A 26,320-nucleotide genomic window follows, 5' to 3' on the forward strand; every position below is an offset into this window, starting at 1 on the left:
CTATCAGGTTATGCTTAGCTCTGTAACTGTTCAGCTAATTACTTCAGGAAGAGCAACGATTTTTGTTTTATAGAGATGCAATAAGATACGCACCAGTCTGAGGTTTATTTAAGCCTTGGATCATTTACGGCGAGTGATTGAGTCACCTAAGAGGCCTGTCACCTACAGTCACAGCTTCAGTGAAGAGCCAGGAAGGGAACTAACGGAAGGGCAAATACATTTTCCCATTGTTGATAAAGGTTTTAAAAGATGCAACCCCATCTCTTGAATCAGTTATTGGTTGCTGTGTATGCAATTCTGCATGTTCAGCATTTAAACCCATGTATTGCACTGTGCTGCAGAATATAGTAAATACATGTTAATAATAACATGTCTCGGTCTACTGGTCAAACCAAGTATCTATAGTTCTCAAGCTCATTTCATCAAGACCTTACATGTTAATAATGCCAGTACTATTTGCATAGTTCTGAATCTACAGATACAGCTAGGGATATTGGCAAGATAAAATAAATACATTTATCATCAACCCTGAGACATCCGATAGAGCACCACATTGTCACACAGTACAAAAATAAACCAAACACACAACTCCAAAATACCAGTGAAACTGGTACATAAATCCTTCGACTCGGACTCCTCAGTTTTATGGTACCACCAACTCAGACTCCAACTACGATTCTGTTACTCTGTTTTTAAAGGAACAGTAACACCAAAAACTGAAAGTGTATCAAAGTAATTAAAATATTATGTATTATGTACAGCAGCTTATTTATATAAACTATAGTAGTGTTTGGGAAGCAAACACAAAGCTTTTACCAGTGCATACAAGCATTATATTATGGGGGGTATTTAAAAAGTTCCAAAAGTCAAATTTTAGAGTTTTGTGATAGAGTCCTGCGCAGGTCCATTTTTTGGAACCCATACACGACCCGTACCCGCAACCTGGACCCACAAGTACCTTATCCGCAACCCTGACCCGCTGACCATCAAGAATCAGGAAGTGCTGTCATTATAAACTGGAAGTGACATCATCGGAAGTAGGCGTGATCAGAAAAAAAGGAGTTTAAAAAAAAAAATCGCTATTGAGAAGACCTGTGGCCCGACCCGCAAAACAGCTGACCAACGTCTATACCCGCACCCGGAACTTCTACCCACAACCCGCAGGATTTTACGGGTAACCCGCTGGTACCCGACCCGCAGCAGGACTCTACTTTGTAAGCTTTTTTAGACCTCTAATGAACTCACACTTTGAATGGTTTCTAATTTAAGAAAAATCGAGTATATAAAAAACTTGAATCAGTGTAGTCAAGGTGAAAAACTCTAAGGGGCTGATTCACTAAGCTCGAGTGAAGGATTCGAATGAAAAATACTTCGAATTTCGAAGTATTTTTTGGGTACTTCGACCATCGAATTGGTTAAATTCGTTCGAATTCGAACGAAATCGAACGAATCGAACGAAAAATCGTTCGACTATTCGACCATTCGATAGTCGAAGTACTTCCCCTTTAAAAAAAACTTCGACCCCCTACTTCGGCAGCTAAAAGCTACCGAAGTCAATGTTAGCCTATGGGGAAGGTCCCCATAGGCTTGCCTGTGATTTTTTGATCGAAGGATTTTCCTTCGATCGTTGGATTAAAATCCTTCGAATCGTTCGATTCGCAGGATTAGCGCTAAATCCTTCGACTTCGATATTCGAAGTCGAAGGATTTCAATCCGAGGGTCGAATTTCGAAGTATTTTTAACTTCGAAATTCGACCCTTAGTGAATCGGCCCCTAATACTCAAATTGATGAAGTTTTCGGCTAAAAAAAAAACTTGAATTGCTCTAACTGTTTTCAAGCAAAACCCAATAAAAAAAATAAGAACATCACGATGGCTATTAACATCTTCAAATGGTTCAAGGGACCCCTCCCATTGACTTTTACATGACCTCGACAGATTTTAGATGGTGTATTTTCAGATTCTAAAGATTTTTAGCTTCTGGGATTAAAAAAGTTTTGACTGAAAAATACCCTTGAAAAGTTTTTCATGGAAAAAAAAAAATTGACCTTTGATAAGTAACCTCCTATATGTTAATTACTTTAAAACACTTTAATTTAAACAAAAAAAATGTAATATACTAAAGTATTTTCCATGTTGATGAAAGAAATCAAGTACACGGCATAAAAGGCATTTTATCACTGCTGAAGCTCAAAAATATAAACCACATCCTTTGGTAATTCTAAACCAAAATCAAAGATAAAACTACATAAATCAAAAACAATTGGAAAACAACTTGTATATTAATTTAATCTGGCATATAGCTGTAGAATAGCTGTTAAATACAATCCAAAATTAACTAAAGTATTGTTAGAAACAGAATTGCTTCTGCCATATCCTCCTTCTAGTGATTTCCCCGACCCGCACCCAACCCTAACCCGCCTTACTTGAGCCCACCCGCATCCGACTTCCGGGTTGCTTTTATAGACCCCCGCCGCCCCGCCGATGAGATCACAAAAGGGGCAGGGCAAGCAGGTGCAGCGTCTATCAAGATGAACACGGAAGTCGGCAGCCGCCATTTGAGCACTTCTCCTGCAAAGAACAGTGCGAGGTTGGCCTAAACCTGCAGGTCCCACGGGTATCGGGCTTGCCCGCACATCACTACCTCCTTAATAGATCTCTTAAATCTGATTTGGAGGAGTTGGAGTCGGTACATTTTTGGCAACTCCGACTCTGGATACCCAAAATTGCTTCCGATTCCGACTTTACAGCTTTTCAAAACACATTTCCCCATTCCTGGTTATCAGTAGTCAGATGCGACACAGTTACTTTAAATATGTTTTAAATATACTAAGTCAAATGTTGCTTTCTGTGTATTGAAATAGGACATCCGTCCCCAAAGATAGGTATTATACAATTGTACTTGCTAATCATGTACACATTTGCATGCTAAATTATTATTCTGCGAATTCCAGAGGAAAACCTATTGTTTGGCATGCTGATTAAATAAATGTTTCTCCTACAATTATGGGGTTTTAGAGGAAACACAGAGGTCAGGAGACTTGCTGATAGCTGATTAAATGTTTTGTGATTATAATTGCTTGGAAACTTAGTGTAGTGGCAGGAATGTGACTTTCCTATAGAGATACAAAACACATGTTTTATGTTCTCATATGGTTCTTGTTTTTGTTTTAGCCCAAATCTGCCACATTACTTTTATTTTGGTGCCCATAATGACAAATTGCTTCTCTTGATTCTTTTGCTGTTGAGCTTTATCTCTATACTGAATCACATATATTACATTGTACTTAAGATCCTTCTGTTGTATTATCCTGCAAAGACTATGTTGGCATAAGTAATGTTAAGAAAAGAACCCAAACCCACTCATGTGGCTTTACACAGAGGTGTCCATGCATTCTGGGGATTTGACCATTGGTGCAGTAGGTCACATTTTTTTAGAATAATCTGCGCGTGGAAGTGACAGAGTATCCAAAATCTGGGTGAACCGTTATGACATTGCCGAATACCAACTCCAGTGTTCTATATGGGCGTGTAGCTAGTGGGTCCTGTTGATAAGTGCAACTGTGCTGCTTCAGGGATATTATTTCTTCTAGTTTTATTGGATACACTGTTCTGCTCTCAGGAACAATAGCTGCATAATAACTATCTACTAGCTGTGTATTTTTGGAGGTTGAGATGCAAAGTTTGAGGCCATTTTTGCAAATATGGTGAGGTTTACTGCCACTCCTTGCTCCTTGCATACTGCAGAAACTGCTTCTATTAATTCTGGGGCATATTTATCGAAGAATACAGTTAGTGCTTGCAATAGTCCGCCACAGTAAAATTCCATCAATCTCTATTCTTTATATTGGATTTTGGTGACTTCATGACTCTAGCAGACTATTGCTCTCTTTCAGCTTAAAGAAGAACTAAACCCCCCTAGTAACAAAAAATCCCCATAACTGCCTGCCATCGCTCCCCCTCCCCTCGCCGCACTGTGCATTAGTCAAAAAGGTGCCTCTGAAAAAAACCTGACCCTAAAATGCAGAGCAAGCACATCAGAGTTCCCCGGCACAATCTTCTGCCTATTCGCATTCTTTCTATCAATGGGCAAAAGATGGTGCCCAGGAACTCCTTTGTGCATGCTCTGCATTTTAGGTGCAGATTTTTTTTAAAGGGCACCTTTTTGACTAATGTACAGTGCGAGGAGGGAGAGGGGGGCGATGGCATGCAGTTACTTGGGGGAGGGTTAGTTCTCCTTTACGAGTAGTCAATCTCCTCTTCCTATACCCCAATATTTATAGAGCAAGACCAATCTAGAGACCAGTCCCCATCACCAGCCAGCCCTTCTGCAGTAACTTGGGGACAGCTTCAGATGGTTTTTTTCACCTGTTTCTGTATAAAATATATGTGGTTATTTGAAAGGTTGAACATGATGTCTAATATCAATCAATCAGCTATGTAACTATGTAAGTGGGGAGCTAACAATTTATTTCATACACACATGCTGCTAATAAGATCATGCAGGCATTTTTCTTTTTTGTTAAATCAGATGTTTATATGCCCTATGCTGGCACAAGTATTTTTACTTACAGTCCAGTGATTTAAGCTTCAAAATAATCCTTGCCTAGAAGAGGGAGTGCTTTCCATGGTAATTGCATAGCTGGCAACATTTGAAAATCATTTTTACGTACAGGTTGCTTCTCAGCAGGTATGCTTAAGACCATCACTTTCTTGCCAGTCAAAACATGGTGTTTTCAGTGACCATAAACATCATAGTATTGTGGAGTTTCAAATATATGTTTTTAATGGATTCGTAATAGAGGATAGCCTAGGGAGTTATAGGTAACTGCCAAAAAATAGGAAAACCTAAGAAATTATATTGAAAGCAAATTAGGTTGCTAAGTAAATTAAGTCTTTGACATAAAGCATTTTAATGGGAAAATTGTTACAGCATGTTGAGTTTTGCATACTTCTGATGAAGCTTCACTACACATTTGTGGAAAAAAAAGTAGGTTTTGGTCCAGGTTTTACATATCATACAATAATAAAATATTTTGACAGTGTAACAGTGTGAGTTCATGTTAGGACCTTTTCTAATGTAACATATTAGGTTTTCTCTTCAGACACGGAGAGGAAAACTTTTTTCTAGTCTTCTCCAATGCATAAATCTTTATATTAATAATATAAATTATTCTTATATACGCTACTCAGTGTATACACAGAACTATGCCCTACAGGCAAAGGGATTGAATACATATTATATACACTATATTTGTTTTTTTCCCCAAAGACAAGGATTGATCGTCGTTTGTACAATACAAAATCTAGAAATGTATATTAGAAATAAATCTAATCTAAACTAAACACATAACTATTATTTGACAACCTTATTTATTGCCAGATTGCTTAAGGAAGACAGCTTCAGTGCAATAACATCCTTTGGAGACCAAGTAGCCAGTGACTAAATATATGGGGCTCATTTATAAGCACAAAAGTTAAATTTGGACACAATCAGGAGAAACTGAAAAGTAATATAGACCCACTGATCTGAGTTATATGTAATACCTACTAAGTTCCTTGAGAAAGCCAAGAAACAGTGCCAAGACTGGAACTTTCCAATAGCCTTTAGGGGGTTCTAAAAGTTCTTGAATTAACCAGAAATCAAGTTTTAAGGAGTGTTTGAAAGAGGTTGAGGTTCATGACTGCTGGAGTATGAATTATCTCAACACACAGAGAAAGTATTAGGGAAGACAGCAAACTAAGATCAGAAAAGTCAGGTCTGGTCAAGACAAACAGTAAATTAAATAAAAGATAGGAAATGAAGCATCGGCAAAGACATCTTCAATTTTGTGATGAAGCTTCTCTTTGGCCAACCCAACAATTTAGACAACTTTCCTCTTAATAAATTAGAATTTGCTAGACACTGCCAACCACATGTCTGTTGATGCTGCAATGTGCTCATATATACATGAAACCATGAACACAAAATGCAGTTCATGGAGAACCTTGTGTGATGTATAGAACTGTAGTTGGAGCCTAACAAAAGCAAAAAAGCTAAAGAGAGTATACAAAAGGACCCTACCTTACAACACTTCTGTGGAAACAACTGAATGGTTCAATCTGACTGCCATAGGTGAAGCAAAGTGGAGTTATATAAAAAGTACAATATATGGAAAAATGTATTGAGTAACAACCAGTTTTGAGCAGAGGTCCTTCATCGGTTAGAGAAATTCGGTATGTAGTCAACACACAGTCAAATGTATTATATTGTATTGCTCTGGAAGTTAAAAACATGCTTGAAATGAAAATATATTAAACGGACACAGTGGTGGCTAGTCTTCCTAACTCTGGGTTATATAAGAAGCCAATTAATTGTGCTGTTTCATGCTGCGATCAGCATCACTTTAACACAATATTCACTCACACGTGAAATAACATTTTCTTCCTCAAATATTCTTACCCCCCCCCCCCAAACACCCTAAGGTTTTACACACACACACACAGATATAGATATAGATATAGATATAGATATATATATATATATATATATATATGAAGCAGCATGTATGGGCCGCAGGAAACTGAGAAAGGTCCTTGTGTGGGGCCAAACATTGGATTAATAAACTTCTCTTTTTTTAAAATTACAGTTGTTTTTTCTACAAATCCTGTGAGTGCTATCGCCTTGTATTCTTTATATATATATATTATATGAAATAAATATTTTCCTTTTTTTGCATATGAAGTCCTTTGAGTGCGGTTTGTGAACAATGATATTTAATTTAAAAGGGGACTGTATTGTTAGGAGAGAGTGTGGTAATCCTTGAGTTGTACGGTCCTTATGGTAACACTGAGAGTAACAATTTAAAAGGTGGGTAAGATATATATTACATCACGAAAGAACGAGTAAAAAAAAAAGTGAATAGATATAAAATGTTTAATAAACGTAATTCTTGTCATTGTTGTGGATAAACACCATGCATTGTGTTTAGATAAATGATTACAGTGTTAACCCCCAAATGTTACAAAAGGCATTGCATTTGCCCAGGTTTAAAAACCCATAGCAACCAATAAGACGGGTAGCCAGTAAATGCAATCGGTTGATACAGGTGATTAGGTCTTCAGAAAACTTTGCATTTTTAAGTACATTTGTGGTATTTACAAAAGGGTGTAGATTCAGAACACAGAGTAGGCCACGGAGAGGCCTAAAGACCTAAAACAGGACAATCTAGAGAAACAATATCCTTATGATCACCAGAAGTTTAAACCAACTAGATGGCACTAAATAATAACAATAAAAAGAATTCTGAATCAAAAAGCATGGCATTGTCAAGGATCACATAACACCCAGTAAGGAATCGTTAATGCCACGAAAAACACAAAAATTCTATACCCCCTGTATTATAGCAGGGAAGCCATCTGTGACAATTCCTGGGCCTTATCACTGCAACATTGCCCTGGATGAAAAGATTTTCTCTAGCTGGCCATGAATGGGTTAGTCCAACTGCACAGGATTGGACAGACTGACAATCAACCGGCCAATTTTTTAATTATTTCTCCCCCTGACACAGTTATGCTTGCTTTCATTTATATGATATTTGAACAATTGTTCATGCATTATGGATTCACTGGTATAGTTTTGAAAACAGGGGTTATTTACTTAAACTCAAATGTATCTCATATTTTTATTAAACCGAGCTCAGCCAAATTCCAATCCACTATTTTATATCAATAAATTATGTCGAAAAAGTCGGGCCATAAAAAAAAGAATTCATAATTAGCACATGGTTATGAAAAGTGAGCATTTCACATAAGCCAATGCAATAACATATGTTACTGAATGGGATATGTACTTGCCTGAGCACATTAGCATATGCTTAATAATTATACAAGTGTATAGAAGATCAGCGAGTGTTTGAGTACTGAGGACAGATCGACATGAAAAAAATACATTCCGAATCCTGCCTGGTTTGGGAGGAGGAATTCCTAACTTAACAATGCTTACTTAAATGTTAAGTGAACACTACAGCGAATATGACTTTGTCTAAGTGCCAACAGAAGCCACAGCAGTGAAAAAGGTAGTCCACCTGAAATGTAATGCTTGACTTGCAACAACTTTTTTCCCATTCTTCCTATTTCCCTGGTCCCTTTACTGAGGCGGTTTGCTGCTGCCGCCATATGCTGGCAGAGAGGGTCCAGGGGGGTCCTATAGAAGACTCTGTTTGGCAGTACACCTGGTTTTTATACAACCAAAACTTGCCTCCAAGCCTGGAATTCAAAAATAAGCACCTGCTTTGTGGCTTTGTGGCCACTGGGAGCAACATGTTTACAAACCACTGTTTGAGGATCACTGCTCTACTGTACATCATACAAAAAAAAAATTAATTGTCCCTTTTAATAAAAGTAGGAGGGCTTCAGAACGTTTTCTTTATTCTGCTTTTGGACTGAATTCTGCACACAAAAAGAAAACAGGCTAGCTAGTTGGTGGCAAGCTGGGACAGGATTTCATTAGTTTGATATTTACAACATACAATGTTACACCTGTGTGTGTTGCAAGGTCACCAAATAAGTAAATTTTTAGCCAATCTGGCTACTAATGCACTGGGCCAAATTAAGAGGACATGCTTAGCAGTTCCCTGGAGCCAACAATTGGATCATACTGGAAGCGATCATACTGGAAGCGATCATACTGGAAGGGGAGGTCCATAGGTAAAAGACCACATCAATTGGCCAATGCAGATCTCATCCAATGGGATCATATAACCTGCCAGATAGATATCTGGAAGGTTTTTGAGAATGGAAGAAATCAATGCCTGCCCCGTCACCCCTAAATGCTCTCCCTTCAGCCAAATCCATGCTCGTAGGAGCAGGGGACAAGGCAGAGTCTAATTTTCACATATAGATAAAAATAAAATGTTCCAGGGGTAACACACCCTTCACATAAAACTAAATATGTTTTCAAAGTGAACATTAAAGAAAATTCATCCTCCAAACCCCCTGCTGTCCTTTTCCACTGTTAAAACACTGAAACACAAACCCACGTTCTCACATTTATAGGAGGTTTGTGATGCTGTATTCATGCAGATGAGGTCATTCTCTGTGATATAAGAGTAACTTGTAAAATCTAGACAGGCTCTTGAATTCTTGCAGAGTAAATACATATATTTATGTCCCTCTCGGCTCCTCACTGACATTCTTTACATCAGTGATCCCCAACCAGTAGCTCGTGAGCAACATGTTGCTCTCCAACCCCTTGGATGTTGCTCCCAGTGGCCTCAAAGCAGGTTCTTATTTTTGAATTCCAGGCTTGGAGGCAAGTTTTGGTTGTATAAAAACCAGGTGCACTGCCATACAGAGCCTCAATGTAGGTTGACAATCCACATGGGGCTACTAAATGGCCAATCACAGCCCTTATTTGGCACCCTGGGAATATTTTTCATGCTAGTGTTGCTCCCCAACTCCTTTTACTTCTGAATGTTGCTCACGGGTTCAAAAGGTTGGGGATCCCTGCTTTACATCCTCTATAAAATAAAAAAAAATAGAGGTAGAGCAATCATGACCACGTGCCGCACAAAACACTTCATTATATGGAGGTGTGGAACGTTAGCTCTCATTCCCCACCCATTCAATGAAAGGCCTGGGGGGGAAGGAGTTTCATCCTTTGTGTCATGTTAAAAAAAAAACTGACATTAAAATCCCTGCTATTAAGGGTGAGTCTGGAATTCCCAGCCAGTGTAAGTATAGACAAACAGGGTAATCAGACCTTGCCTTTACATGGGAGCTGCAGAGCGCAGGGTTTTACAGAAATACTAGAAACACTGAAACATGCATTTCTAATAAGCTTTCCAGGTCAAAGGGGAATGTTTCACAAGTGCCATTTAGCTCTCATTTATTTCCTTTGTATGCAATGACCAGTTTAGGGCAGGGAATTGATCTACCTCTACCGGGCCCATTCTCCACGCTAAAGCTGGCCATAGACGTGCAGATATAGATTTATAATACACAAAAGCCATGAATATCTTATCCTTATAAACGGTGAATAGTGATGTCATCAGTTATAAACGGTGAGTAGTGATGTCATTTTGTCACATGACTCACTAAAACGTGCGTTTTATTTATTATACTAAATAAAGTACCCCTTGTTGGAAAATATGAGGATATTAGAAGTAACCTCTGAGTTCTATGACCTGTATAAAAGCACTCGGCCGAACTCCTAATATAAATATCCTTATATTTTACAATAGGGGGTACTTTACTGACTATAGATCGTGCTGTGCAATCTTCCGACCTACCACTAACCATTCAGATTAAATAAATTAATAAAAAGAACAAATCATACAATGTACTGGCCATTAATTCACTGACAACAATTGTATGAAAGTTATGTCTGACAAATACTAGCAACATTCACCCATTGATATCGTCAGATATAGGCAAAACATGCAGAGATATTATTGATAGCCGGCAGAAATCTTCTAACCTGTCTGATCAACTAAATGACCGATCACCATGGCACGAAAAAAGTGGGGAGAATCAACACAGGGTTCGAAAACCGTATGAAATGAAGATTCGTCCGACTTTATTTTTGCGTCTATGGCCAGCTTTAATTGTAACCCTTAACTGGATACAAATGACGAATCCAGAATCTGTGAGGTGCTTCACACAGTCTAATAACTCCTGACAAAATAAAGTAAGTGTCTTATATTGAGGAGAGTGATAAGTAACCTTTAGGGTAAGGACACACTGGACGATTTGTCACCAACGTTTTTAAAAAGCAAATCGCGGCGACATATCGCTCGTTTTGTCTCTGAACAAAACCAAATGAAAGATGCCAGCTTCTGTGCCCACAGCGCGTTTGTGAATCGCCTGTAGCTCCAAAACGCACCGAGACCCTTTTCCGAGCGATTTATCAGAAATAGCATGTACTTAGAAAAGCACTGAGATCTCCTAGACGCACACACATACAGATAAGTAGCAGCAATTGTATTCAAATTACAATGCGATCGCAATGACGCAAGAACGCAAGCACGTAAAGACGCCAGGTTACAGCGGGAAGCACAAACTGTTTCCGGTTTGGGTGGAGCACGTACCGCACAGAGTAATGGGATACAAATCGCTCTGTGCCAATAGTCGCTGTGAATCGTCTCTTCAAAAAAGACGATCGTCTTGTCGCCGCGATTTACTTTTTTAAAACGTTGGCGACAAATCGTCCAGTGTGTCCCTACCCTTATTCCATGCCAAACTCACAGCTTCCAAAGGCCAAAAGACCTATAATTATGTTACAGCCCCAGTACTAGCTGGACTTACACATTTCATTCAACCATCACAGCACAGTTCTCTGTTTCCAGGGGTAAATGTTTCCATTTGCAATATGCCTCCTTGACATGCTGCCTACAGCAGGCCTCATGCAAGGTAGGCAATGCCAGTTTCAATCAGTGAGGCCTGTCATTTAATGGGCACAGTAGGGCTGCTAGTCATGAGAAGGGTGAAATAGCCTCTATGCCCTAATACAAACCCATACACCTTTAAGCATGCTCTTTTACAAAATATTGACATACAAACATACATTATATATATATATATATATATATATATATATATATATATATATATATATATATATATATATATATATATATATATATATATATATAATACACAAAAGCCATGAATATCTTGTAAATTATATCCTTATGAACGGTGAGTTCTGATGTCATCAGTTATAAACGGTGAGTTCTGATGTCATTTCTGTCACATGACTCACTGAAACGTGTGTATTATAATAAATAAAGTACCCCCAGTTGCAAAATATGAGGATATTAGAAGTTACCTCAGCGTTCCATGAGACCTTCGGCCTCGTGTTTTTTAATATGGTCATGAAACTCCTCGGTAAACATACCTCCCAACTGTCCCTTTTTTCGGAGGAACAGTCCCTCTTTTGACAGCTCAACCTGCAGTCCCTCATTTGTACTGGAAAGTCCCTCTTTTCTCTGCACTGAACAGCCAGAAAAAGAAAAGTTTCTCACTTAATTGGCTTTTAGCAGAGAGCCCAGAACAGCTAACAGGTGCAAATAAGATACTTTGTAACAATTTTGAGACACAAAAACACAGTTTAGATAAGGAGAAATATTTTCACTTTCATACCCTGCCAAATTTTGTAAAACAAACACGGTAATTAGGGGGTGTGGCCACAGAAAGGGGTGTGGTCAAAAATTGCTGCGCTACGTGCGGGAAAAAATTTTTTTTTGTCCCTCTTTTTACTTCCAAAATGTTGGGAGGTATGTCGGTAACTTATAATATCCTTATATTTTACAAGAGGGGGGTACTTTATTCAATATATATATATATATATATATATATATATATATATATATATATATATATATATATATATATATATATATATATATATATATATATATATATATATATATATATATACACACACATATATACATACATACATATACACACACAATTGTATTTGACTGTAAAGGGACTGTAAAATCAAAACTATAATCCTAAGGAACATTCCAATATACATTTATGGATTTAAAGCTATCTGCACAAGTAATTGCTATTGAAAGTTGTATCTCTCTGCCCCGTGCTATTGTCTATTGATGCGAGTACTGAAACAATTTACAGCTAAGGGATCTGTTATCAAGAATGCTTAGAACTTGGGGTTTTCGAGATAATGGATCTTTCTGTAATTTGGAGCTTCATACCTTAAATCTACTAGAAAATCATTTAAACATTAAATAAAACCAATAGGCTGGTCTTGCCTCCGATAAGGATTAATTTTATCGTAGCTTGGATCAAGTACACTGTTCTGTGTTATTACTACAGAGAAAAAGGAAATCGTTTATAAAAATCTGGATTATGTTAATAAATCGGAGTCTATGAGAGATGGCCTTGTCATAATTTGGAACTTTCTGGATAAGGGGTTTCCAGATAATGGATCCCATACCTGTACCAGAATGCAGCTAAACTGACCTGTGAAGAAACATGCAAGGCAATGTGTGAACAGAAGTCTTTGCAGGAGGAGAACAGGCTTCTGCTTCATGGTTTCAATAGTCAGAACTAGAACAAAGTGTGAAGAATGGCAAGGGACAGACAGAAACTTATTTCAATAGGGTTTACATTTACAAATAACTATAAAGCCATTTATTGGTTATTGAAAAGTTGCTTAGAATTACCATCTATATATTTATAGATACATACACATCATAGGATAAAAGTCAACATGTCAAACCCTGTTTTGAGTCAGTTACAGCGAGGTCAATGGCAAGTAGCACATGTGGTTTTGCCCTTAGTCACACAATGTGTTACTTATTATGTAACTGTCAGTGCTCCTGTACAATCCTATCTACGTACACAAACAATTTTTTTAATGTGCACGCTAGAGTGTGTTTGTTTGGGTGTTTGGCTGGTATCGCTATATAAATATACAATGATGTAGATGCTATACAACCTGGAAAAGGTGTCCTACGTGAACATGCAAGGCAAGCAATAATGTACCTAAAATTAGGCATGAGTTGATATATGGTATGAGTGCATGGAAATGGAAGAATATGCTAGGCATGTCAAAGTACCGTCATGCTGACTACAATGCACGGCAATCAACAGGACAAAGTATAAAATGCTAGGCAGGCAAGCAGTTCTAAGCATGTATTTGTGCATATGGAAAATATTAGGCAGCTGTCAAAGCATGAATGTAATATATGAAAGGGTCAGCAGCGGGACATGATGTTACGTCACTATCAGTAGATGTATATGAAATTTAACTCTAAGTGATTGCACTGGTGCTGTTCCATCTTAACGAACATAAATGACATTATGTACCATAGATGTGATCATACGAGCCCGCTATAATAAAAATAATTATGTACCACAGATGTGAGTGATCATACAAGCCCACTATAATAAAAATAATTATGTACCATAAATGCGAGTGATCATACAAGCCTGCTATGTGACATATAGGTATAGCAGCACATTGGTCATACCACAAATAGATCATTGTGCCACTGATTCAATGTCATTCATCGGGGCAGTAAAGTATGATAATAGGAAGAGTATATTCTGCCTTTATATGGGACTGATCAGGTTGTATCAAGGCAATTATCAAGTCACAGATTATAAAGCAGAGGTATTCAAATGAAGTCCCTCCGCTAAACTATAAATCACAGCAACCACAGAACCCATTCAGGTTGCAGTTCAACAACTGGAAGTGCCCAGCACCAGATACTGTCAGCAATAGTATGTTATGGTTATAAATCTAATAAGTGTTTATAACAGATGTCAGTACATGTAAATAACATGAAGTGCCAGAGCAAATACACACACACACACTGCCAGCAGATGTCTAGAACATTTACGCACATTATAGACCCAGGGATAAAGTTGCAGCTATATGTATTGCAAGTGTAGTAACCCATAGACACTTGCTTTTAGTTGCCTAACTTGGGTTAGACAATGAAATGGCTAAAGGTTACGGCACTGGAGCACTTAAATTAACAAATAAGTCCCACCATGTCTGTAGCATCTGTGCTGGTGACCCTACACCAGTGGCGTAACTACCAGGGGAGCAGGGGTAGAGTCCTGTGCGGAACCAATTTTTAAACCCGAACTGGACCCAGGACCCGCAACCCAGACCAGCATTCTTACCTGCTTGGACCCGCTACCAGGGTCAGACTGGGGGGCCCTGGGACTGGCCAAGCAGGGGCACATTAAGGGTTAGGGCCCACTAGGTTTTTTCCCAGTCACCCACCGGGCCAGTCCGACACTGCCTTATGCGCAACGCGACCCGCTGACCATCAAGATTCAAGTGCTGTCATTGTAAACCGGGAGTGACATCATCAGAAGTAGGCGCGGTCAGAAAAAAGGAGTAAAACTCGCTATGGAGTCTATACCCGCATCCGAAACTTCTACCCGGGTGCAAACGCGGTAAGGAAGCCGCGCGTCTGGAAGGGGGGGAAACCCCAGGCCAAGAAGAAGGAAGTTAAATTACTGCCCTACAAAGTACTTGCAGGTGACACAATAAAAGGTGCAAGAATTGCCTGATTCCAGTCATAGCAACCAGCAGGATGCTTGTGTCTAAACAGGAGACTAGTAAACACAGCCTGCTGATTGGTTGCTATGGGTTACTAGACCTGTAGTAAACTTTGCAGCTTTTATCGCATAAAGCCTTTATGGTCATAGCATTCTCCAAAGAAGCACAGCAATCCATGTGTATTGTCAATGGGCACATACAAGACGTTACTATGCAGCAGTGAAGGTTAGCGCGGCGCCAGTACGTAGTTATAACGTTATACACGACCCTGTAAGAGTCAGGGCAATAATGCGCGCAGTACCTTTTTACGTACAGCCGGTCTCTCTCTCTCCCAGCCCGTCCAGACTCCTTAGGATCTCCACTCTACTGCTACTCTCTTCTCTGCAGCCAGCTGCCGTCACGTGGTGCGAAGTTTGCCGCCACGCCCCCTCCCCATGTGCGGGGTGTGTACGTTCTGTGGAGAAGGGTGGGATCACGCCTCTGGGCCCTTGGCTGATAAGATCCCGGAGGGGAGGGGCGGATTCAGGCGTCGAGCCAATGGTATGAGAAGGCGGGAGTGCGCGTTTGTGTTAGTGCATGTTATAGAGGAGGGAGGGGTTTGTGTAGGTGCCGCGCGTTCACTGTAGAAGGATGAATTGCTGAAGGCGTGAAGCGCGTTCTGGCCTTTCCTTGTCCGCCAAATTAACCCATGACTGGAAGCAGGGCCAGTGAACAGCGTGGCTGAGTCACAGACAGCATTTAGTTTAGTCTGCTAATAGAAAGTGAAAGGAGAGGTCTGATTGGTTGCTTATAGTGTTGCTATAGGTAACCACACTAGCACCTGTATTGTTATAGTACCTCCCAAGGCTGGGGCAGGTATTACATACACACCAACCATTGTATGTACTAACAGGCAGATTTCCATTTACCTCTCCACCTCACACCAAGTTATAGGCTGATCTTCCCATCCCTGTTCCTAGTTAAAGGGGTTGTTCACCTTCAAAACACTTTTTTTCAGTTCAGTTCTTTTCAAATCGAGCAACTAATTAAAATAAAGACTTTTTCTGAATTGTTTTCCATATTTAATTTTTTACTGTTTTCCATAATTTAAGTTGAATTTTGAATGTTCCTGTCTCTGGTGTTTGAGCCTGGCACAGTGTCTGACTGGCCTGGCTGGTGGGCCCCCCCTCTACCAATATTAAAATTTTGGGGGGAAAAAAGTTTTCGGCGATGTGCATCACCGCTCGCACATACGCATGGCGGCATTCATGCATGCACACCGGGCGGCGCATTCACACAGTCGCGCCGATCTCGGCACGTCGCAGTAGGGGGCCGAAGGGGGGCTCTGGACCAGCAGTCCCGGTGGGCCCCGGGCCCCCCAGTCCGACCTTAGCCTGGCAGGACCACCATCAGAAATCACAGGGCCCCATACGACAAAATTTCCTGGGCCCCCTGGGCTGCACCCACTGCAAGCCCCACCTACAGGTCCACCCTCCCCATCCCACAGGTCCGCCCCCCACCATATAGTAAAAAAACAAAAAAAAAAAATTTGGTGGCTAGGGTTCCCACATGTTAATAAAAAATAATAAGATATTGGTGGTCAGGGCCCCCCATAAAAAAACATTTGTGGCCAGGGCCCCCCCTGAGAAAAAAAAATTGATAGCCAAAATTGGTGGCCAGGGGCCCCACCCCACATTATAAGAAAATTGGTGGCCAGGGCCCCTTAAACGTCCATGCCTTCCCGAAGTCAGAAGCTCTCAGAAAGATGGGGGGACTGTCTAATCAAGTAAGTGTGGCGTGGCAGAGCCCCCCTTACCCTCGGGGCCCCCTACAACTCTCCCTCCTGTCCCCCCAGCTCAGGAATCCAGGTGCAGATTCTGAACTGTAACATTTACAAATGCTCCATTAGTTTCTCAGCAGCGTCTCTGGCATATTAGCAACTAGTGTTTCAATTCTAACAGCTGCCTTTAATGAAACTCAGGGATTCTGATCAGCAGGGACAAAGATAAGAAATGTATCAACTAAATGTATCAATTTAGAACAGTTTACAGAGTCGGCTACTAGTGATGTGCGGGCCGGCCCGATACCTTGGGTTGCCACCTTTTCTGGAAAAAAATACCAGCCTTCCTATATATTTATCTTTTTTCCCTATTAATAGCATTGGGATCATCCATCGTTTTTACCGGCCAGGCCAGTGGCAACCCTACCGATACCTGCGGGTCGGGCGGGTTCGACCCTGCACCCGCCTTTGCTGGTGGCGGGCGGGTATGAGTCGAGCTCTTCCTCCTGCTCTCCCCGACCGCCACCTTCAACTGCCAGGCTCGGGCGGGCGCGGGTGGAGGGAGGGCGGGTGTGAGTTTGGAAAAATCTGACCCGCATATTGACTAAGGAACCAGTATCCCCACTTCCACAGCTGCTTCAGAAAGGCATAGGAAGGAGAAAAAATTAAACTTTGAGCTTCAATATTAAAAAATTATCACAAAAAGTAAATGAAAAGTAATTGAAAAAAGACTTTATATCTGGTGAACTATCGGAAAACAACTGAATTAAAGAAAGTGTTGGAGGGTGAACAACCACTTTAAAAGGGATGAAGGACCTGTGTGTGCCCATGTGTAAAGGTGGCCACACATGGGCCGATAAAAGCAACCAACAAACCGAGTCGGCTTACTGGCCCGTGTATGGGGCCCTCTATCAGGCTCCCATCAGATCACGGATCTGTTTATTGATGCAGTGCTGTGATTCGACTGCCCGTGCACATGTTACTTTAATTATGATTAAAGGAATACGGGCACGGGCCCAATGATTGGATCAGCCCGATATTGCCCATCTCAAGGTGTGCATATCGGGTAGAGATCCACTTATTTGGCGACATGCCAAAGAAGCGGATCTCTCTGTGTATGGCCACCTTAAGTTATTGCCTAAACCCTAGTATAGGAACAGTAAATCAGACAAGAATTCACACCCAGGAACTATCTAGAATAGACCTATGTTGGGCAATAGGAAAATGGTTGAGGCACCTTTAAATATTTGAATTTAGCACAAAGTGCGATGACTTCGGATGAGGCATGCTAAAAGAAAAGAATGCACACCACTAAGAAACCAAAGGATGTGGGCATCCCCACTGCCCAACTAGAGTACCCTGTATTATTACTGCAGTCCATAAGTTCAGTTTTACTTTTTGGCAGTAACTATAATTCTAAGTAACTTTCCGAAGTCACAGAGTATAAAAAGTACGAGGCCAAGTACAGGTACTCCTAGGTTACTTCTAATATCCTTATATTTTTCAACAAGGGGTACTTTATTTATAATAATACAATTATAATATAATTTGATTATTGATAGAGAACATGATCATCGGGACCTGGTTGTACTCTGGAACCCTGGGATATGGACATTACTGATGACAGTAGACAGCCGATATGGACAGAATCCATTATCACTAAATATATTATTTGTATTAATGTAAGTGGGAATTGGCATACTGGTTCCTTAGTCAATTTAACAGAATCAAATGAAGTTGTGGACCCGGTGACTAAACTATTAAGAAAATAATTAAGAAACATTCTATATGGGGAGATATATATATTTTTTTACTCCCTAACTACAACATTGCTACTTTAGAAAGCTCTGATACAACAGTTGTTTGACAATCCTTAAACAGGTGGTTTACCTTTAAGTTAACTTTTAGTATGTTATAGAATGGCTCATTCTAAGCATCATTTCAATTGGCCTTCATTTTTTTTAAATAGTTTATTTTAATTGTTTGCCTTCCTCTTTGCACTCTTTTCAGCTTTCAAATGGGGGGTCACTGACCCCTTCTAAAAAAATGCTCTGTAAGGCTACAAAAGTATTGTCCAAGTAAACTTTGGAGAAGCCGCACACCACACACACCCAAAGGTTCTTATCCTGGTGCCCAGTGATAGAGGAATCGGCCGCCTCACAACAAGGGTAAGAAGAATTTCACCGGCACACAGGAGTTGCAGTAGCAGGGCAAGCCCTTGCAATTTTATTATGCAGTAGTGCAACGTTTCGGGGTCACGCCCCTTTGTCAAGCATGCTTGACAAAGGGGCGTGACCCCGAAACGTTGCACTACTGCATAATAAAATTGCAAGGGCTTGCCCTGCTACTGCAACTCCTGTGTGCCGGTGAAATTCTTCTTACAAAAGTATTGTACCTTTTATTATTCATATTTCTATTCTGTCCACTCCTATTCATATTCCAGTCTCTTATTCAAATCAATGCATGGTTGCTATGAAAACAGACTGCAGAAAGTTCAATCTGGAGAGCTGCTGAATAAAAAGCTAAATAACTCAAAAACCACAAATAGTAAAAAATGAAAACCAACTGCAAATCGTATCAGATCCAATATAAATCCAATTTACAGACAGATCCTTTATCTGGAAAACCCCAGGTCCCGAGCATTCTGGATAACAAGTCCTATACCTCTACTAAAGAAATTTGAGGTGGGTATAAAGATTTGGGGAAGGAGGTGACATATTGCAAGGGTCTTTCCAGCATATCATTTTGAAACTAAACAACTCATTAGTGTTTGATCTTCAATATCTGTCATGTTTGTATTCATCACAGTCATGTAACCTGTTGAAATAACAGATTAAATTGAGCGAGATTTCCCAATTTAGTTTCAGTCTTTAAAAAATACATATGCAGTGTAGGCCTATAGAAACATGCCCATTCGTGTTTCTTTGAAGTCTTAAATCCTGATCAAAGTATTTCCAGGATTCACATGCCATATCGAATATTAGTTACAGTTACTGTGTGAAGCCTAGGATGAAAAATAGGAATGGAGACGTTTTATATTATTTCTGTTCTGACCCACATCTTGCCAGAGCTTTGGTGTTTATGGATAAAATGTGCATAGCGATTAACAAATGAAATTCATATCTTGCTGACATTGCTATAATACGGTAACTCCAAAACAATTAATTATGGTGTGTTCAAGCTTCAGTATCTCTGAAGCAATTGTATCCTTCAGCACCCACAACATTGTAACAGAATGGAGACACAATGTATAGAAATATAATCTATGTAGAAATTACATTTGAAGGATGTGTTTTGTGGGTTTTCGAGACATGCCAGAGACTTTAAAAGAAAGAGAAAGATGAGAAAGGAAAGAGATGTGTAATATTAGAATGCCTGGCATCATAAAATACTTTATTAAATTGATCTGGTCTCTAGGCTTTTTCCTAAAGTCATAGATTATGAATGCAGAATTGAAGGTGAACTGAGGCCCTCACAGGTAAGGTGCATCAACAGATGACATTTTCTTACCTTCCCTATCAGTAACCATGGCACAGTTATATCAGTCAGGGTTAGTCCACCCAACATACAGATGCTGAAAACCACTCATGGTGGAATAGATGGGTTTTAAAGAAAAACCAAAGCCTAAATATAAATATAGGTAGAAATGCCATACATTATATACTGAGCTTACTATGCAAGCCTAAAGTTTTAGAATCTATATAACATTAATGATTCAGACATTCAAAGTTGTGCACTTTCTTAGATGCAGTGCCCAGGGGTCGTCACAAAACATCAAACAGAAAATGAGGTTCAGATGGCATAGCAGCTGATGCTGCAAGGCTGAATATTATTGCAAAATGCACTGATATCTGAGCTGCCATGTAATGAGAGCTAGAATTGATTAGTAATCAGCCTTAAACTGTGGTGTTTATATTCTGTATATACAGTATATAGTCAGTCCCTAAGCTCAGAAAAGTGATAGCAGCACAGATGATGTAAATCAGCAGAAAAGAAGATGGGGAACTAATGGCAGGGCTGGAACTAGGGGTAGGCAGAAGAGGCACGTTCCCAGGGTTGGACTGGGCCGGGACACTGGGAAAAAAACTGGTGGGCCCAGTAGCGTTCGTTGAGGGGGGCGGGCCCTGGTGCGTGACGCGCAGCCGGGCCCCGCCCCCCTCCGTACGGCCGCATTTGGCAGAGTTTTCAATGGCGAACGGACTGCCGGGGGGCCCTGAGGGGGTGCGGGCCCTGGCTCGCTCGCACCCCCTGCTCCCCCGGTAGTTCCGCCACTGGGTGGGCCCCAGCTCATGCGGGCCCTGCTGGTCAACACCTGCTCCCTGCCCTTGCTGCCACCAACCTCCCTCTCTGGCCGCGGTCACAGCAAAAGAAGATACAAGCATGCGTGCTTGAGAAAGACCCAGGCCCCCCAGTCCAACCCTGCATGTGCCTCGGGTGCAAGGATGTGGGGGCACTGACTCTTGTCTCCAGTGTCGGACTGGGATGCCAGGGGCCCACCAGAAAGCCTTAGACCTTGAGCCCACCAGAAAACCTAAAACTGTGAGCCCACCAGAAAACCTAAGACTGTGAGCTCACCAGAAAACCTTTCCAAACTATTATTCCTCCTCTACTCAACCTCTTTATTCGCCTAGTCTTTTATATATACTTACAATATTCTCCAATTATTAAGCATTTTTCCCCATAAAGAAATAGAGAATGACCATGAAATAGGCAAAATGTTTTGAAACAAGAGGACCCCACTAACACCTGGGCCCACCGGGAGTTTTCCTGGTATCCTGGTGGGCCAGTCCGACACTGCTTGTCTCCATCGCACCTCTGTGCATGCTCCTCCACCCGCACACATCGTCCCCTCGGGCATGCCTGCAATTTTGTGCAAGTGCCAGGGAGGGGGTGAAGTGGCCGGCCAGGTTGCCTAGGGCATTCAGCCGACTTGGCCTGTGCCTGACTACTGGGGACACAATCAGATTCATAGATCGTCACTGCTAAACAACTGTGGTTGCCTTAAGCTGGTACAGAATCTGAAAACATTATGTGCCGCCTTTCTAGCCTACGTTTTTCTTAATACCAGTTCTCCTTTAATGTGTGTATGAATGCCTGCCAGCATAGGAATCATTAAAATCAAATTAATAATTTAATAATGTGTGAAAGACAATTTTCATTGTTAGTTACTACAAGAGGATTAATTTACAATGCACAAGGCAGGGTGGAAATTCAGCATGTTTTTTGCCATTCATGCTGTATCTCTACCTGGTGTTGTTACGAAAAAGGAAGCAGACCCTAGAGTTGCAGGGGGCCTAGGGAACAGGGGAGACTAAGGGGTCAATTTCCTCTATAGCATTAATATCCATCCCTCCCCATTGCTCTTCTTCTTTAAATTTTTGCACTCATGCCAGGGCAAACATGTGGGGGGGGGGTTTGTGGAGCTATATGCTATGTTTGTCAGGAAACACATTAGCTCATTTAGATCTGCAAATGCTGTGAGCACAATCACCATGTTTCCCCCCACACTGCAGCGTTTCCCCTGAATTCCAGCATTATTGCGAAGGAGGTGATGCGCATGACACAATTGCGCTATGCAATTGCATCCAATTCACCAAAATGAATGCATGTGCTTGCATTTCATCACAAAGCGGATGCAATTGTGCAGAAGTTCATCCACTGTCATTTCCCTTGTTTGGACCGGAAGGCAGGAAGGACTACAGGGAAATGGTAGGAGCTCATTTTGATACAACTAAAGTGGTTTACATGCAGCTCACTTGGCAAGGACCACTTTTGGACATAAATGAGTCATTTGGTTCTACTGAGCATTAGGGAGGCACAACTAATATATGGTTAACTTTTCTTTATTATTTATTTTATTTAATGAATTAATGTATTTTGGAGAGTTACTTAGGATAGCATTTTTTTTTCATTATACAAACAGAAAATTCTTGGGTGGAGATCCCATTTAGGCAGTGCAAACATGTTTGGCAGGAAAAGACTTGAAGGCAAAAATATAATTCTAGAAAATATGTATTTCAGACACAGACATCTACTAAACACCAGTTATACAACAAAGTTTAGGTTTTACCTAAGCATGGATGGAAGGCACTCCCACCATGTGGATCCAATCATTTGGCTGGCTAGTGAGAATGCTGTTATAAAAAGTAAAATACTCCTTAAAATTCTCATTTTGGTGGATCGCATTGTGTGTAGGGTGGAGTACACAGAGAACCCCAGGGAAACAGAGAAGCATGACTTACTTCATATCATCTTCCAATCCTACATTTGTTATGTTGATAACAGAACAGCAATGAAGTGCTTAAGGCATGAAGGTCACAGACAGATGGACCCTCCTACAAATTGTTTCCTTTTGCAGCATTCGATTAGATTTCAGTGGCTTTCTGCCAGAAAAATCTAGAATTTATATAACGTGTCCGGAGAAAATGTAGCATGATCTGGGATGTGGGCCCAGGAGCCATATGGGGTGCATGTGTTTTCATCACAACATTATAACCTACTAATATAAAATATTGGCTATGACACTTGGAAAGGTCAGATAAACATATATACGAGAGCCTTGCAATGTTTAGGGGCAACTGAGGACCTGCACTGTGAAAGAGATACTACAAGGTGTGTTGGATTCATGGTTCTGGCTGGAGAACTTTTCCTGCTCTCGGCTGCTGCAGTGCAAATAAGGCTTTGACGTATTACGAATGGGAGATCTGCCATCATCTGAATGGGTCGCAGGTGCATTAGGTGTTAACTGCAATTCTCTTACTAATGTTAACATGCAAGTGAGTTTTCTGAACCTGTGCCACGATAATATTATATAAGCACATGGTGCATTGGAAATATACAATTACTCCTAAACCTGTTCAACGTCAACCATTTAGAAGTCTCTCAGGATTGCATACAAAGTGAAATACCTTAAAGGAATAAAATAAATAATTTTTCACAAAAGAGACAACCTTCAAAAAAATATCAGAGCTAAGCTGGTGTAGGAAAAGTGACAGTTAAGTAATTTTTCCTACACCAACCAGACGTCTTGCCTACTGAAGAACAATGCATCAAGGCTCTCTGCTCCCTAAAACGTATACAAAAACATTGCGACTTACAATAAAGTAGGTAAGGTTACAAAAAAAAAAAGAATTAACTTACATTTGGATAATTTCCATCAAGGTTTGGTAAAAAAGTTTTGATACCTGTTATCCAGAATGCTATGGACCTGGGGTTTTCTGGATAAGGGATCTTTTAGTAATTTTTATCTCCGTACCTTATGTCTACTAAAAATAAAAATAAATTGAAAAATAAATGAAACCCGATAGGATTGTTTTGCCTCTAATAAGGATTAATTACAGTATATCTTAGTTGGAATCAAGTACAAGGTACTGTTTTATTATTACAGAGAAAAGGAAATCATTTTTAAAAATGTTAATTTTATTAAAATGTAGCCTTTCAGTAATTAGGATCTTTCTGGATAATGCGTATCTGGATCCTGTACATTCATTAGTTAACATTAATTTTTTTTTAAAATGAACTTGAATTTAAACGTGGAGTTTGTTAAATTTTAGCATTTATCTCCAATAGATATTAGCTTATGTGATAAATTACGTTACTGGACTGATTCTCTAAAGGAGAATCGTTGCCGCAACTCCCTCCCTGCATGTCTTCCTAAAGTGTTGTTTACAAACATAGCAATCCAACTGTAATGTTCTCTTCTTGTTCTAAAAAAAGCTTTCCTTTTGAACATGGTGGACCCAAGATGATGTTGTTGATCTGCCACCTCCATCATTCCACAGATATTCATCTGTTCACCAGTTTTGGTGACATATCTTTATGTTTGAGGCTTGCTAGTCCTGTGGAATTATTCACTCATATACCTCAACCTCCCTATTTTATAGTGGAGAGTTTGAACTGCCTACATTCCATCACTATCTTAGGTTAAGTTGATGAAATGTATCGTCCATAGGAAAGACCATACATGTAAAAAAACAGTTTCAGGAACATCATCCTTTGTAACTATTGTTCTAAACATATGACATAAGATATTTTTTGTTTAAGTCAAATTGACAAAAATGTTGAATCCTGCTTAATTGTTTGAGCAAATCATTGAGCAATGCACAAATGGCCAATATTACGGTATTAAAGGGGTGGTTCACCTGTGAGTTAACTTTTAGTATGTTATAAATGTCCTTTTCCTAGCAACTTTGGAATTGGTCTTCATTACTTATTTTTTATAATTTTCAAATGATTTGCCTTCCATTTCAACATCTTCCAAGAATTCAGTTGGGAGTCACTGACCCCTACAAAAAATATAGCTTTGTTAGCTTGCAATTTTATTTTTATTATTGCTACTTTTTATTTATCTTTTATTCAGTCAATCTCCTTTTTATCCAGTCTCTCTTTTAAAGGAGAATTCAACCCTAAAGTTAAAAAACCCTACCCCCCTACCCTACATAGACCCCGCTCCCTCCTCCTCCCCAGCTTAAGTGTTACCCAGGGCAAATGCCCCTAACGTTTTACTTACCCCACGGTGCATATTCAGGCATCAGAGTTCACAGGCGCCATCTTCAGTCGCTTCTGTTATCTTTGTAATGAGACCGGTGCTTCAGCAATTTTTGTGAGTTTTTGTGAGTTTCGGCGCATGTGCTTTTGTCGCAAATCTGAAAATTGCTCCAACTGCGCATGCGACGCAAACTCGGAAGATGGCGCAAGTGAACTCTGATGCCGGTAAGTGAAACGTTAGAGGCATTTTCCTGGGGTAAAACTTAGGGGGTTATTTTCTAACCTCCGAATACCCGAAATTCCCCGAAATCCGAAAAATTCGTGATTTTTTTTAAATAGAATCAGACTTTTAAAAAAAATCATGAATTTATTAAACCCCTAGGGCTAAAAAGCCAGAATATAAAACCACGGCATCTCAAACCTATCGAGGTTGCATACAAGTCAAAGGGAACAGTCCCATTGATTTTTGGTTGTGTCGGGGTTTTCGGGCAATTTCACAATGTTTTTGGAGCTGTCGGGTGAAATTCATGAAAAAGTCTTGAAAATCTGAGCTTTTCCCGCAGAGCAAATTTTCAGGAAAATGTAATGATAAATAAGCGTTAAAAACCCAAGCGGGTTAGATCGGAGTTTGTAGCAGCCAATATTGAGATAAATTTGGACCTTGATAAACCCCCTAAGGCTGGGGGGAGAAGGGAGGGGGATCTATGTAGGGTAGGGTGGTAGGTTTTTTTAAAAAAATTTCCTTTAAACAACTGCCTGGTTGCTAAGGTAAACAAGACCCTAGCAACCAGATAGCTGAGAAAATTTCAAACTGGAGAGCTGCTGAACAAAAAGCTAAATAACTGAAAAACCATAAAAACTAAAACATGATATATTTTCTACTTAATGAATTAACTATATTCAATTGCTCCATACAGTAACGAACAGTACCCATTACCCAATCACTCCTTTCCAATGTTCCCACATTCCCTAACCTGCCTATTTACATGGGGAGCAAGTGGGAGCTACACTCTCCACCGTCCACATGGTACTCAAGTTTGTAGC

At 40.1% G+C, this 26,320-nt stretch overlaps 1 protein-coding gene across 2 annotated transcripts in view; it reads right to left on the reverse strand.

Annotated features, from left to right (window-relative positions):
- Positions 1-15,504, reverse strand: part of ppp2r3a.L (protein phosphatase 2 regulatory subunit B, alpha L homeolog) — a 128,804-nt gene extending 113,300 nt beyond the window's left edge. Inside the window, exon 1 of one of the 2 annotated variants that reach the window (XM_018261745.2) lies at positions 15,332-15,504. The gene's annotated coding sequence lies outside the window, so the exon portion shown is untranslated. The remainder of the gene's footprint in view (positions 1-15,331) is intronic. The other variant, XM_018261746.2, reaches the window with a different exon arrangement.
- Positions 15,505-26,320: the final 10,816 nt, after the last annotated feature.

This window comes from Xenopus laevis, chromosome 5L (genome assembly GCF_017654675.1).
Source record: "Xenopus laevis strain J_2021 chromosome 5L, Xenopus_laevis_v10.1, whole genome shotgun sequence".
Lineage (NCBI taxonomy): Eukaryota > Metazoa > Chordata > Amphibia > Anura > Pipidae > Xenopus > Xenopus laevis.